At 36.4% G+C, this 11911-nt stretch overlaps 1 pseudogene; it reads right to left on the minus strand.

Moving 5' to 3' along the window:
* Nucleotides 1-8497: 8497 nt before the first annotated feature.
* Nucleotides 8498-9426, minus strand: LOC131405908 (olfactory receptor 4K3-like; annotated as a pseudogene).
* Nucleotides 9427-11911: the final 2485 nt, after the last annotated feature.

Genomic DNA, 11911 nt, shown 5'->3' on the forward strand with positions numbered 1-11911 from the left:
AATAAATGAAAGAGTAACTAAGAAAACAATAGAAAAAATCGATCAAACTAAGAGCTGGTTCTTTGAAAAGATGAATAAAATTGACAAAACTTTAGCTAGACTCACCAAGAAAAAAAGAGAGAAGACTCAAATAAATATAATCAGAAATGCAGGAGGAGATTACAAGGGAAACCTCAGAAACACAAAAGATTATAAGAGAATACTATGGAAAGCTGTATGCCAACACACTAGATAATCTAGAAGAAATGGACAAATTCTCAGAATTATACAACCTTCCAAAACTGAATCAAGAAGAAATAGAGAATTTGAATAGACCAATCACCAGTAAGGAGATCAAAACAGTAATCAAAACGTCCCAAAAAATAAAAGTCCAGGACCAGATGGGTTCCCTGGTGAATTCTACCAAACATTCAAAGAAGACTTATTACCTGTCCTTCACAAACTCTTCCAAATAAAAGAAGAGGAGGGGAAACTTCCTAACTCATTCTATGAGGCCAATGTTACCCTGATACCAGAATCAGACAAAGACAACGTGAAAAAAAGAAAATTACAGGCCAATATCACTGATGACCATCGATTCAAAAATCCTCAACCAAATACTAGCAAATCAAATAAAATAATACGTTAAAAAGATCATACACCATGATCAAGTGAGGTTTATTCCAGGGATGCAGGAATGGTTCAACATCCACAAATCAATCAACGTGATACACCACATTAACAAAATGAAGAATAAAAATCACGTGATCCTCTCAATAGATGCAGAGAAAGCATCTGACAAGATACAACATCCATTCATGATAAAAACTCTGAATAAAATGGGTATAGAAGGAAAGTACCTCAACATAATAAAGGCCCAATATAATAAACCCAAAGCTAATATCGTTCTCGATAGAGAAAAACTGAAAGCTATCCCTCTAAGCACAGGAACCAGATAAGAATACCTACCTTCACCACTCTTATTTAACATAATATTAGAAGTCCTACCCAGAACAAACAGGCAAGAAAAAGAAATAAAATGGATCCAAATTGGAAAGGAAGACATGAAACTGTCACTATTTGCAGATGACATGATTTTATATATAGACGACCTTAAAGAATCCACAAAACACTTTTAGAAATAATAAATGAATATGGTAAAGTTGCAGGAGAGAAAATCAACATACAAAAATCAGTTGCATTTCTATACACCAACAACGAAGTAGCAGAAAGAGAAATTAAGAATACAATCCCATTTACAATCACAACAAAAAGAATAAAATACCTAACAATAAACTCACCAAAGAGATGAGGAAACCTGTACGCTGAACATTATAAAACATTGTTGAAAGAAATAGAAGAGACAAAGAAATGGAAATATATTCTGTACTATTGAATTGGAAGAATTAACATAGTTAAAATGTCCACACTTCCTAAAGCAATCTACAGATTCAATGCAATCCCTATCAAAATTCCAACAACATATTTCACAGAAATGGGACAAAGAATCCTAAAATTTATATGGAACAACAAAAGAACCTGAGTAGCTGAAGGAATCCTGAGAAAAAGAACAAAGCTGGAGATATCACACTCCCTGACTTCGAAATATACTACAAACCTATAGTAACCAAAACAGCATGGTCTTGGCTCAAAACCAGACACACAGATCAATGGACAGAATTGAAAGCCCAGAAATAAACCCACACATCTATGGACACGTAGTTTTTGACAAGGGAGCCAAGAACATACAATGGAGAAAGGAAAGCCTCTTCAATAAATGGTGTGGAAAAACTGGACAGCTAAAGGCAAAAGAATGAAAGTAGACCATTATCTTTCACCATACACAAAAAGTAACTCAAAACGGATTAAAGACTTGAATGTAAGACCTGAAACCATGAAACTTCTAGAAGAAAACATAGGCAGTACGCTCTTTGACATCGGTCTTAGCAACATATTTTCAAGTACCATGTCTGACTGGGCAAAGGAAACAACAGAAACAATAAACAGAGGGGACACCACACCAAACTAAAAAGCTTCTGCACAGCAAAGGAAGCCATCAACAAAACGAAATGGCAACCTAACAATTGGGAGAAGATATTTGCAAACCATATATCTGATAAAGGGTTAATATCCAGAATATATAAAGGACTCATACATCTTAACAACAAAAAAACTAACAACCCAATTAAAACATGGTTAAAAGATCTGACCAGACATTTCTCCAAAGAAGATATACAGATGGCAAACAGGCACATCAAAAGATGTTCAACATTACGAATTATCAGGGAAATGCAAATCAAAACTACAATGAGATATCGCCTCACGCCCATCAGACTGGCTATAATTAACAAGACAGGAAATACTAAGTGTTGGAGAGGATGTGGAGAGAAGGGAACTCTCATACACTGCTGGTGGAGTACAATCTGGTGCAGCCACTATGGAAAACAGTATGGAGATTCCTCAAAAAATTAAGAAGAAAACTAGCATACAATCCAGCTATTCCACGGCTCAGTATTTACCAAAAAAAACATAAAAACATGAATGTGTAAAGATGTATGCACCCCTATGTTCATTGCAGCATTATTCACAATAGCCAAGACTTGGAAGCAACTTAGGTGCCCATCAAGGGACAAATGGATAAAGAAGATGTGGTATATATACACAGTGGAATACTACACAGCCATTAAAAAGGATGAAATCTGGCCATTTTTGACAACATGGGTGGACCTTGAGGGTATTATGCTAAGCGAGATAAGTGAGAAGGAGAAAGTCAAATAGAGTACGATCTTCACAAGTAGAAGATAAAAACAACAACAAACAAACACAGCGAGACAGAGATTGGGTTGGTGGTTACCAGCGGGGAAGGGGAGAGGGAGGAGAGTGAAAGAGATGATTAGGCACACGTGTTTGGTGATGTATTGTAATTAGTCTTTGGGTGGTGAACATGATGTCATCTACACAGAAATCGAAATATAATGATGTACACCCCAAATTTATATAATGTTATAAACAAATGTTACCACAACAAAAAATAATTAAATGAAGGAATAGGAACATTGTATGCGAGCTGTTTCCAGTACACAGTATAGTGATGTGTTTTCGAGTACAGACACAAGGGCCAAACTGTTTGCATCTCCAGATTCTCCATTTACCAGCTGTGTGTTCTGAGTGAATTACTGATGCCTGGTGCATCAGTTTCTTCATCTGTCAGAGACAGATACTAAGAGTCACTTCTTCAATTGCCTGTTTTGAGGACTAAATGAATTGAATCCAGAAAACATCATAAAATGCTGCGGCGTACAGTAAGAGCTAAATAATTGGTATCTGTTAGGATAATTTTGATGATTTTCAGAAACAGACAGAGTTTTTCAAATTGATAAAGGTGGTTGAATAACTCTAGCAGAAAGAAGGTTAGCATGCTTTTTCATGTTGTGTCAGTAGGAAAGGAATAGCGAAGACAAACGCATTGCTTTTCATTTTTATGACACTCATGTTCAGAGAGAAAGGGGATGGAAGATCCAACATACTTCACATATGACTGTAACAAAGATACTAGAGCTTCGAAGAATATTTTGTTCATTCATAATACAATTTTAACTATGAGAATGAGACCAGAGTATCTAAAACAACACGAGTGAAAATCATTCAGATAAAGTGAGTTAACAAAAGAAAAGAGCAACCAAGAAATAAATTGTGGGAGCCCAAAAAAGAGGGTGATAATTATGGAACCAGATGCTGGAGAATTAAAGAGTGGGTCTCCACCTACCTCACGGGCTCAGATTTCACTTTCAGCAGCTTCAAGGGATTGAACAACATAGAGAGATTAACTCCTTTTTAGGTTCATCATTATTGTTTAAGACACAGTTATAAATAGTTCTTACCATACCAGGAGTGGGTATTAAGACTAATATCTATTGCGTTAGTGGCTTTCTATAGAGAGTAGGTCTTTCATGAACACTGGCTTTCCTCAAGAGTCATGCATCGTGAGATGCAGAACAGAGTCTACTGTTGAACATGCCAAATTGAACAACTTGGCATGATGAGCAGTAATTACGTGGTTCTGGCAATATTTTTTTCAAATTTCAGATTATGGAGGTTTATTGAATTTTTGGAAGTTATCAGAGTCACCGATTATATCTGTTTGGCATCAATATCATGTTAAAGACCAAATACTGCTACACACCCTTAATTGCTAATTCCACTTAAATTTTGAGAAATAATAATTTGGTATTTTAAACATATGGGAGCTTCGAGGATAATCCAAATATAGACTTAAAACTTCATTTGGAGTTTTAATACCTAAAATTATTCTATAGGGAATTCTAGAAACAAAGGAATTTTTGTTTTTGGAAAAAAGGCAGCATATGTTCATGCATTAAATATACTGAAGGTGCTTTTCACGGGCTTCACAAACCACTTAACAAGCAAACAGAGTATCCCCACCTAGGGCTTCCTTGCAGGATTGCTTTGATTTCCATCTGTACAGCTGTTGCCTGGGTTCCCTTTTGTGAAGAAATGATTCAAGTCCTGTTTAAAGGACAAGGAAGCTACTTAATTAAGGTGAATCTATTTTATGGAGGAATTGGCTCCAGGGTATTAGTCCTGTTGGGCCAAAACAGCAAAGCTTTTTATGGCAAATATATTGGCCAAGTCTCTATATATACAGCTAGAAAAAAATAGTGGATGACAAAATAACGAGAATATAATGGAGTCTGAGAATAATGAGAATGTAGTACAGTGTATGAAGTGTGAATTGTGTAGAAGAGGAAAAATCAAGACAAGAAAACAGTGCAGAAACAACTCACAAGAGCCTGAGGATCTTTTCTTTGCAAAATTGAATCCATAAACTTTTATTTATTCTTTCTAGCCAGACCTAATTATAAAGTGGGAAGGCAATAGGTTCAGTATTAAATAACTAACAGTCCAGGGGCGGCCTGGTGGCGTAGCGGTTAAGCGCGCACACTCCGCTTCAGTGGCCCGGGGTTCACAGGTATGGATCCCGGGGGTGCATGCATGCACAGCTTGTCAAGCCATGCTGTGGCAGCGTCCCATATAAAGCAGAGGAAGACGGGCACTGATGTTAGCCCAGGGCCAATCTTCCTCATAAAAAAGAAGAGGATTGGTGTCGGATGTTAGCTCAGGGTTAATCTTCCTCACAAAGAAAATAAATAAATAATTAAGAGTCCGGTCTCTGTTGACCACTTGTTCTCCCCTTCATCTTAGCAATATAGGCTACAAGGAAAGTTGAGGCAACGTGGTTATGCAATTACATGATTTATTATCTGTACTTATCCGACCAAAGTCAGAAGGAGAATTTATCAGTTTTCTGTGGCCAATAGTTTAGAAACATGAACATTTTGATTCATATATTATTACTAAATTTTTAAAAAACCCAATGTACCTTTTGTTCCTAATTTTATAGTATCAACTTTCCCAGGACAATAAATGATCCGTACTTACAATACATTCTACCATCATATCACTATAATGGGAGTTGCAGAGGTGATTTGGTGTCTGAAGCAAACTTATTTGCTGCTTGATCAGACAATTTTTGGTGGTAATGCTTACACTCTGGTACTCCTCTTAGTATTTTGATACGAATACTTTAGTGCTCAAAACCATGTATTACTGTCAGTTAATTTAGGTTAATTTTCTTGAGATGAATACTTCGATCATTGATATGCGTCTTTTCTTTTCTAAAAATATGTGCATATATTAAAGTCCCTGCAAGCATGGTTGTAGCTTCATTCCACATTTTCTTATGTATGTGTTGTATTTTTATTATTATTCAGTTCAAGATGTTTTTTAAGATTTCCATTGTGATTCTTTTTGAAACATGGATCACTTAGAAGTGATTTGTGTGACTTGCTGGTGAGTTAAATGAAATTCATATGCTTAGAAACCAGGTGGACAGTAGGACCTCATTTTGTAGTCTACCAGAACTAATTATATAGTCGAAAAGACCCAATTAGAATTCAGTGTTGTTAAATTTCTTCCACAGAGAGGTGTGAAAGGAAGTTACGTACAGGCTTCAAATCACTTATGATTAATGGTGGCTCCTAAAAGTAAAGATTTATATCAATGAGCATAGCTGAGATAACTTCATCTTAAAGTAATCCAAGAAGACATCATATGTCCCCATGCATGTCTGTAGGCAGATCTGAGTGATGTTTCTATGACCATCTTGTTCGAGGAAACATCTCTTGATATAGTTTTCACTTCTTGCTTTTTTATATTTCAGGAAATTAAAAATTATAACCACAATTCTTTATATATTTTTGTTAGATCAGTTATGTTGTCATGGTCCCTTTCATTTATTGGCATAGAGATAAAGGTTGATATGTCATTATTAATATTTTAGGTATCCATATAGGGTTCGGACCCAAGAAATCATGAAATCATGACTTTCTTCTCTTGTTCACAGAAATAAACTAGAAATTAAGATATTTTAAAGGTGTGTAAATATAATTTTCTTCAGCAAATGGCATATATCATCCAGAGGTATAAAATATGCATTATTACTCAGGCAATTTCATTTTAAAAGATCATATGACGCTGACATCACTGGTCTTCCCAGTGTAACTCTACAAACAATAACACTAAACTGCATGCATTTTCCTTCTGTATATATTTTACTATCTATGTATGAGATATGTGTGAATATACATATATAATTTTGCGGGGGTTGTCAGGTGAAGTCTTCCTTAGAAAGCAGAAATTGGTTAGGCATATAGCCCAGAACCACATGGCCTATCTGAAACCTGCAGTGAATGAATGGGCAATTGTATCCTCCTTTTTAAATTTATGTTTTATTTTTTTGATTTGTAGAAGGCCAAAGAGAAAGTCTTTCCTTTATTTTTCCTTAACTTTGCATTATACAATATTTGAAGTGTACAAAACAATATAAGTAAGTTATGAAGAAAAATGCACAGATGACCAATGGTACAACGGTAAATAGAAGATTATCAATACCCTTTTTGCTGTCTGGGTGCCTTCTGGAGTCCATCCATCTCCTGGCGGGAGCATTGTCTCTACTCTCTTCAACATGTGGCTTCTATTACTGAGTCCAAAGCAGCTGCTCCAGTTGTTCTGTGTCCCAGCCACTGGAACAGGGGAAAGGGAATCGGGAGCTGATGTCTTTAAAGAGATGGCTTGCAAATGGCACAAATCACTTCTCACATTCTGTTGCCAGAGCTTATTCATTTAGCCACACCTATCTACAAAGACTAGGAAATCTACTCCGTAGCTGGGTGGCCATATATCCAACTAAAACCTGGGGGTGTTCTGTTAGTAAAAGGAAGAATAGGCCTGTGGACGCTGGGGAAGAGTGAGCAGCCAGTTACTGACATATTCACATGTTCAGCTTTACAAGACAATGCCAAATTGTTTTTCAGAATGGTGAAATCAATTTACACCCACCAGCAGGGCATAAAAATTTCATTAATACATATTCTCAACGATAATTGTTATTGATATATATCATATTTTTTTACCTGTTTTAACAGGTGTAAAATGGTATTTCATTATGATCTCAAGTTTCATTTCCCTGATTACTAACGAGGTGGAGTATCTAGTGTCTGTTAGTATTTTCTCTTCAGTGAAATAAATACCTCTTCAAAGCTTTTGCCCATTTTCCCCACTGTTGGCTTGTTTATCTTTTTACATTCAATTTGAAGGAGGTTTTTAGAGATTTTCTATAAAATTATTGTGTTGTTTTTACTGATGGTTTCTCTTCGCTTTCTTCTCATCACTCTAAATTTCGTTTGCTTTGAAACAACACATCCTTCTCCTTCCCCATCCTCACAGCTCTCTTTCTTATTTCTTTCATACAAGCTAAAATTATAATATCAAAAATAATTTATTAACATGAGAAAAGAAATAATGTCTTCGGGGATTGCAAACCCTTCTCCCCGCAAAATTTAAGAAAAAAATTTTCAAGGGAAGCTAAATCAACAGTTAAGACGTGCAACCTTGAACAACAGGGATTACATGTGGAGCACAGGGAAATAGTACTGTGGTTCAATTGATTTATCTTTTTGTTTTCTAAGTGGATGCAGACCAATCAAATAACTTTAGTATGTTTCCTAGCTAAGTTAGAGTTAGGGTTGATAAACCATGTATTTTTAGAAATGAGAATAATGATAACTAACTCAAAGTGATTTTGTAAGTAGTACATGAACTAGGTAAAATGCTTAGTATGGCGCTGGGAAGACAGGTAGTGTTTAACGAATGTTAGCAATTATTACTATTTTTATAATTATAATTATCATTATTGTTACCATCTGATAATCTTTGAACATATACAAAGGAATACTTATGCAAATTATTATTCTCTCCAGGTGGTAAGAATATAAGTGTGGATTTTTGGACGTATTTTTATAGGGGATTAAACACAAACCATATATCTAGGAATACTTATAGATTACAGATATAAACAGGTCATCTTTCAGTTCAGTTTACAGGTCAAAATGTGGCCCAATTGGTGTGCACACAGTGGATTTTCTGATTTCATGAGAGACTAAAAATTATCCCTTGGATCCACATGCTGATTTATCAGTCTCTTTATGGCATTCTTAATCTCTTTATTTCTCAGTGTATAGATGGCTGGATTCAGGAGAGGCGTGATCACTGTGTAAAACACAGCAAGAAACTTGTCCACCCAAGTGATGCTGAGTGGCCACAGATAGATGAAGATGCGGGGTCCAAAGAAGAGCACCACCACTGTGATGTGGGAAGTACAGCCTTAGACGCCCCATCCTTAGAGTGAAGGCGGACAGTTACTAGGATATAGGTGTAGGAGACCAGCAAGAGAATGAAGCAACTTGTTGCCAAGACCCCACTGTCAGTATTTATCAATATTCCCAGAGTATGAGTATCCATGCAGGCCAGTTTGATCACCAAAGGGATATCACAGAAAAAGCTGTCCACTATTCTGGGTCCACAGAAGGGCAGCTCTAAAATCATAGCCAGTTGACTCATGGCATGCACAAAGCCAATGATCCATGATATCAAAACTAGCCAGATGCACTTTTGTCTGTTCATGATGCTGAAGAAATGGAGTGGCTTGCAAATGGCCACATAACGGTCATAGGCCATTGTCACAAGCAGCACCATCTCACCCCCTCCAAAGAAATGCACACAGAGGATCTGGCTCATGCAGCCCCCAAAGGAGATGGTCTCATTATTCTTTAGGAAGTCTGTGGTCAGTTTAGGGGTGGTTACTGAGCAAAGGCAGAAGTCAACAAAGGAGAGATTGGCTAAGAGGAAGTACATCGGGGAATGCAGATGAGGGTCAGCGATGATTAAGGACACGACAAGGAGGTTGCCCACAATAGTCATAAGGTAGAGTATAGAAAATGGCAGGAAGAGGAAAGTCTGGAGCTACCTTGAATTACAAAGTCCACGAAAAATAAACTCAGACACCACAAACTGGTTTGCTTCCTCCATTTAGCACAGTATGTTCTAATGTGGCCCAGAGAGAGATGAGCTAAGAATTTCTAGAATGGAAAAAAGAATTTAATGTTCAGGTGCCAGAGAGCAGATAAGTACTACTCATGTGCAAAATTGAAATCTTAGCATTGAACTAAGCTCAAAATTGAAAAAAGTTTTTCTTGAATTTATAGGTAGGCACAGCCTTGTGGCTAAGAAAAGGAGCTAAGTGTAGAGGGGCAGGTCAGAAACTTTACTCATAAGAAGCATAGTTCTTATGAGCTTCAAAAATTAATATTCTGATTAAAAATGTCAGTACTGATGTATTCCATAAACAATTTCTCCAAGGCTTATGTCTACCTCTTCTGCAGGGAGAATGCATAGCTCTAAAACACATTCGGAGGTTCTTTACTTTACTAGGCTTTATCCATGGCAATAAGCTAATGCTACATTTCTGATACAAAATATGCTTCTCAGAAACAAATCTATTGCTAAATAGATATGTATGAGCAGACTGAACTGAACCAGAGTCTTTTACAAACTGGGAAAAACCATTCATCAAATGACTTCAGAAAAGATGTTTACGTTCCAAAAGAGACCCCAGATGCTGACTACAAATTTGTAGGATTATATATATCCCTGCATCTTGAATCTCTCCATGAAAAGATATTTCCACAAAATCATGTATTCCTTGGCCTGAGTAATGCCACTTATTAACCTACATTGACTGGTACTTGGTCCTCACTGGTAACAGAGATTTCTGGTTTGACATTAGCTTAAATGACAGACGTATGAAAGCTACTTTTACTCCTGACTATCTTTCATGGGAGAAAATATAAATTCTAAGTTCATTTCTACTTAGACCATTCACTTAAATTATTTACATTGACCTCTGGGGAAATATATATATATTCTCTTTTCTATAAGCCAGAAAGCCAAGTCCTTTCTTCCCTTCTTCCTTCCTTCCTTTCTTCTTTTCTTCCGTTCTTTCTTCTTTAGTCTCTCTTCATCTCTCTCTCTCTCTATTATCCTATTACTGTTTTCAGGCTGGAAACTGAGAGATTGTAACGTTGACTAACTGGCACTTACTATGTACCATATCCGTGTTAAGCGCTTTAAAAACGTTTATCTATTTTGTTAGATATTCCTTTCATAAGGCTTAAAACATTTTTCATTTCCACCAGCAAGGTAGGAAATTGCCTGTTTTTCCACAGCCTTGTTAACACAATGCTTTGTCAATATGATGATGATAAATGGCATCTGAATGTAGTTTTAATTTTTTATTGTGAGGTTAAGCATTTTCCCCCACATTTTAAGGATTGTTTGCCTTTCTTTTTCTTAAACTCCCTGCTCTCCCATTTTTTGCATGTTTTTTATACTAGGTTTTACTCTTTTTCCTTCTCAATATTTTTCTCAGAAAACGTAAGATTTTATTATTTTTTTAATGAAAAGCAACTTATGGATTATGTCTCTTTAACAATTGTCTCAGGGGAATTCTAATTATTTTACTTTTTTATTATTTTGGTAGGAACATTTAAATAGACCTGACAAACTATGTACACACATATATACATTATCTATTTTAATAATCATGTGTCTTGTTATTTTGCACATGAGAAAGCTTGATATTCCCAAGTCATAAGCTAGAAAGTAATAGAACTGGAATATAAAGTGAGTTCTATCTGACTCCAAAGCCTCCAATATAACTTTCCTCATAGGAATGGCTTCTGGTAGGAATCTTGATTTTGAAGGAAGAAAATAAATAACATTTCTGAAATAAGATATTTTGTTCTACAAAGAGGTAACCCAGACATAAACAAATGTAAATGGTCAATAACAATAGGAAAAAATGTTCAGGTTTACATTAAAATCAATTCAGTTTCATTGTCTGTCTTCAAATGGTATGGTACTTTGCCCTATTAATTTTTGACTGAAGCTTTTTCTCCTTTTACTGCTTTGATCAAATGGTAGAACAAGCAAAATCCAAAAGGAATTAGAAAATGTCAGGATAAGTTGGATGGTCTGGGAGAACAAATCTTCCCCAACCTGGGCATCTGGGAACTTCTAAGATTGTACAAAGGGATTACTTTTTGTGAGTGTGTGAAACTACTGTTACAAATCCAGATCCCAGAGATTATTTGGGAGAGAAAACCCGTAATCTTTCCTGTAAGCACATTAACTAAATGACACATTCAGAACTGTAAGCTCCAAAGGTAGGTAGGGAAAAAATGCTACGGGGGGGGAAGGAAAAAAAACCAGTTTAGTCTTAAAATAAGGGGGAGGCATTAAAAGTGAAAAGTGAAAATAAGGGGGAGGACTGGTGACGTAGTGGTTAGGTTTGCGCGCTCTGCTTCTGTAGCCTGGGGTTCGCAGGTTCAGATCACGGGTGCAGACCCATGCATTGCTTATCAAGCCATGCTGTGGCAGGCGTCCCACATATAAAGTAGAGGAAGATGGGCACGGATGTTAGCCCAGGGCCAATCTTCCTCAGCAAAAAGAGGAG

This window comes from Diceros bicornis, chromosome 5 (assembly GCF_020826845.1).
Source record: "Diceros bicornis minor isolate mBicDic1 chromosome 5, mDicBic1.mat.cur, whole genome shotgun sequence".
NCBI lineage: Eukaryota > Metazoa > Chordata > Mammalia > Perissodactyla > Rhinocerotidae > Diceros > Diceros bicornis.